Source organism: Corythoichthys intestinalis, chromosome 5 (genome assembly GCF_030265065.1).
Source record: "Corythoichthys intestinalis isolate RoL2023-P3 chromosome 5, ASM3026506v1, whole genome shotgun sequence".
In the NCBI taxonomy this organism is placed as follows: Eukaryota; Metazoa; Chordata; class Actinopteri; order Syngnathiformes; family Syngnathidae; genus Corythoichthys; species Corythoichthys intestinalis.
The window spans coordinates 14,911,627-14,916,396 of record NC_080399.1 but is presented as its reverse complement, the minus strand read 5'-3'; the positions used below and the strand labels follow the sequence as shown (position 1 = coordinate 14,916,396).

Here is a 4,770-nt window from a genome sequence, read left to right as displayed (position 1 = left end):
CACCCTCTGCACGGCTTAGAGTCAACGGGTACTTCCGTTTGGCTTTGCCTGCTCATTCCTCAGCCTCCTTGAGAAGGTGGTAATGTACTTTTTGGTTGGTTTGCCAACTACCCTCGAGCCCCTAATAAAACAGAGTCATTAAAGAAGATTAAACAAATCAGAAGGAAGTGAATGTGCCCAGCAGTGGAACAAATGTGAACAGGGCCTGGGTGCGATGAACATAAATGAGTGGACCGTCCGACGGGGGGTGGCGCTAGTGGACAATTATTCGTGGGCCCCCCCAGAGGAAAATTTTACTGCTCAAAGCTTGCTCTTCTATAGCTCGGGAGATAAATTTGAGATTCTCATCTTAGCCTCATTGCAGTTTCTATTTTGTCTAAAATGTTTCTCAGATGTTTCTCCTAAAATTCACTAGGAGAAATAGGTGAGACAATAAATTAGAGGGAATCATACTTGAGACTTAAGGGAGATACCTTGCTAATCTCAATTCAGTGTTTTTAATGGCTCCTTTTTCTCCTTTGAAAAAGAAAATGAGCATTATTGGAGCTACTACGGAGAAATACACGAGTCTCTCGCTCACTCTCCCTCTCATGCGCGCCCGTCTGCGCGCACGCACACACGAGACACTTAAATTATGTGACCCTCTCCTCCCACCTGACTGGATTCACCATTCTAAACACAGATCATCCACTTCATAACATCTTGATGGACCAAAGAAACAATGGTGGACACTACTCTCTCGTCACTGCAGGACAGAGGGATACAGAAGATACACCCAAAGGCATCAGGCTTTATCATTCTAGAACAAATGGCTTTAGTGAAATCCAACAGTAATTGTACTTGAAAATTGAGTACTGCTGAGAATTTTTGTCAAAGAATGTGGGCGGGCAAGTGGTGCGGACCCAAACGCAGGCAAATGGAGGCAAGGCAGACAGGCGGGCAAACATTTTTTAATTAACACCAACAAAAAACAAAGTGCAAACAATTTACATTTCCAATAGCTATAATAACATCAACAGCCATAATATTAACAACAAAGTTCAACACAGTTTTTAGACAGCAAACAAAAATTAAGTCTCTAAGCCCAGCAGTATTAGGGCTTTGAACACTGCAACAAATGTCTTTAAGTACATCTAGAATTTATGTTGTACCCCTCATGCGACATTTGTTGATCAAGGCTTTTTTCGATCGGTGTCCAATCATCCAGCGTACTGCAGCGCATGGTGTAAGCTGCCAGTATAAAAGAAAGCACAAATTACAAATTGAACTAGAAACTGTAATTTCTGGAGAAATTACTATGGGGCTTTGCTGTGTGGAAATACAGATCTCAGCCCTGCCCAGATTGGTTTGGGGACATTTCGGGGTTGGAAATGAATGGGAAATTTGGACGTCCATGACCATCAATGGCTTCGACTCACATATGCGTCAATGAAGTCCAAGTACATTGACGTCAATAGAATCTACATACATGGCTGTCAATGGCATGGACGTACAAAGCCCTCATCGGCAATTGTGTACTTGTGTGTCAATGCAATGTGAATGACAATGGAAATGAATGGGAAATTTGAACGCCCATGGCCGTCAGTGGAATCCAGGTACATTGGAATCAATAGATTCGACATACATGGCCGTCAACGGCATCAATGCGATGTAAATTACATTACAAGTGAATTAGAAATTAGGACGTGGCATCCCATTAAAAATGAATGGAAAGTTTTTGGCAAATTTCCGAGGAACCGTAATTCCCCCCCCCCCCCCCCCCCAAATTCTTTATACAACTTTTATGCCACTCATCATCCCAGAATATTTGATGCCCCAATGATGACTTTTTTTTTTTTTTTTTTTTTTTTTGGCGAAAAATCAGCGTTCACATGCGAACGGAAAATTTGTCGAGGCCGGTTGAAAAATTCATTTGCAAATCAAATATATATATCAAATGCATTTCATTGTATTTTTTACTTTTTCTCATTTCAAATAATGGGCAGCTAAAACAGTTCAGAAAATTGTCAAAACATTTTAAAGAATAAAGTCTAAAATTGCAATCAAGTAGTAATAGTTTCTGCAGGTCGCAACAATTAAAAAGCTTTTTGCAAATTGATGCCTATAATGGATTTTTTTTTTCTTTTTTTTCTCTGAGTCGCTTATCCTCAATGAGTTAATTTTGATTTTAAAAGAACATCTTTAAATCAATCAATCAGCACCTCCCCAATGTAGATATAATTGTACGAATGGAGTTGCAAAATTCTGTCACCAAAATAGAGTTTCAAGTGATGTTACACTCCCTTTTCTAGACATTTCTTTAAAAAAAATCCTGTAAATCAATATTTGTGCCCTAAACTGCCAATATTGATAATCCCGGTGATCAGACACTAATAAACAAAATGGTTATTATAGTGTCCAATGCAAGTTAAAAATAACAATCACTTTAAAAATTAGATAAGCCGTGTAGTAAGATAATTACTCAATTACCACCTTGGTCATCTCTGGGTGAGTCAGGGTCTGGGTCATAAAAGCTCCTCTTCTTCGGTGGGTATCGCACTCTTTTGGGCATCTCTTTTTATAATTTCCTGCTGGGCCATTCAATCTGTGAAATATAATACATTGTAATAATTTAAAAAAGTGGTTCAATGTCTTATTTGGTTTTACACTGTCATCACATCTCATAATTTAGTACAGCAACTTCTTAATATCTTTAGATATACAGATTGTGTTCATTTAACCATATTAGACCACCGAAGGACTGAAAAATATTATTTAAAATCCCCCATACCAATCATCGTAAAACAAAGAGACATTAAAGTAAAAATCCATGATGTTAAGATTTCTGTAAGAATTGCACTTTTCTTGGACAAGTTGTTGGGCTCTTCTTTCCTGTACACTGCTCCTAAAAAAAAAAAAAAAAACTTTTTATTGCTAATATATCGTGAAAAGATGCACCTTCTCAATTCCCTATGTCTCAAGTTTATAATGTTAATAGGGTGACCATATTTTGATTTCCCAAAAAATAGGACATGCTGCTCTGCCTCGGGGTACTTAAATGATACGCAGAATATACTCAAAGATGCCTTATAACTACAGTTTTAAAGTATGCCTTCTCTGTATGGATAGAATATTCCGTTATACAACAAAATAATTTCCATATCCAGAGACACAAATTCAGATAGGCTTCCCAGTTTTTCAACATGCAACATTTATTTTGCCAAAAATAATCTCCCTTGGCTGTTTCCAAAGAAGTCATCCTTCTCCCGTCCAATTCAGCCGATCGGTGTACTTCCGCTAGCTGTCTGGCTTCATGGCACAACTGTAACGTGTGTGTCAAACATAGAGCTCAGAGAAAATAAACCAGCAAGCACAGGGGTTGAGGGATTGAGGGAGAGCGGGAGGGGGGCATTGAGCAGATAATTGACCATGAAAAACCGGAGATATGATCCTTTTAATTTCAAATGAGTAATTAAGAAGGAACTCTTCACTATTAAAACTAGGAACTATTTTCTCCACCAGAGGGCACTCATGCTCTTTGGACGAATAATGCCTCATTTATAGATTTTTTTTCTCATTGGAATTCTTTTTTTTTTTTTCCCTTTGGTTTAATGTGGTTATGCAATGGGTTATTTTACAGTATCATTAAAACAACAGTTCATACAGATAATGTAGCGCTCAGGAAAAAAATACCATTGTTAAAAAAAAAAAAAAAAGATATCATTTTGAAGTAATGCTACTCTTACATGAGTGACATTTTTGCCTACTCCACCCATCTTTGGTCACCCCAATGTAAACTCGTTGCATGAAGCTAGAGAAAATGAGTCTCACTGCAATGAGAATATGTTCCAATTGTACACAAATTATGTAACTCCAAGACTGTCTAGGGCCACTTTTTGTAGAAATAATTCCAAAGTTAATATTTTTACATGAATATGTTTACTTCAGTAAATTCATGGCCTCCCAAGCTAGCTAGCTAGCTTCACTATTTTTGCCACTTATTGCCGACCAGTTCCCCCCCCCCCAAAAAAAAAAAAACTATCAGAACTAGCATAAACACAAGCCATATAAATTATACCCAAATTCCATTCGACAAAGATGTTACTTACCCTCTTTTTTGTCCTGAAACTGTTTCTTCCTCCATTCCTCCTGACACCAACTTCATAAGTTAAGTACGACTTGACGTCGCTAGGTCAGCCTCCCCCCTATGAGTTAACCAATGACGAAGCAGCATTTGTGACTGATGGCGCTTTCTTCCAATGTAGACGTTAGGTCTGCATTATCTTCAGGGTTGAAAGTTCACAGTGTTTCGCGCCACATACAGTTTGACAGTGCACGAAGAAAACAGCGCTGCAGCGCCGGTGTAGACCGGTCAACGCTGAGTGGTTTCAGCTGCATTTTAAGTAAGAATGAATTTACAAAAATGTTCTTTATATACGCATGACTACATTAGGCTAATAAGGATAAAAAATAAAAATAATCTTTATAAGTTGAGTTTATTTGGCTTTATTAATGTACATTTTCAGTTCTTGGAGTTTTTAAAGCCTTGTTTTCATTTTAATTTAAGCTAACTGAAATGTTTACATCTTCATTAATTCAATATCATATTATTTCGTTTTTATGAAATTTAATGACTTTATAATACCATCATAATAACAATTTTAGAAGGGTAACATTATTACACGTCAGTAAGAGTTTTCCTTTGTGCATTTTGTATCTACCGGTTTGTAAATGTACCACCGTGATCGTTTTCATTATGATTATTCATTTTTTTCTAACTATATGTTAATC

General features: G+C 37.4%; 1 long non-coding RNA gene across 1 annotated transcript; it reads right to left on the bottom strand.

The window, feature by feature from the left end:
* Window positions 1-807: 807 nt before the first annotated feature.
* Window positions 808-4,345, bottom strand: LOC130916692 (uncharacterized). Its single transcript, XR_009063325.1, has 3 exons — window positions 4,089-4,345; window positions 2,473-2,884; window positions 808-1,230 (listed from the first exon to the last, which is right to left on the bottom strand). It is a non-coding gene; the product is annotated as an uncharacterized LOC130916692 (long non-coding RNA).
* Between the last annotated feature and the right edge of the window lie 425 nt (window positions 4,346-4,770).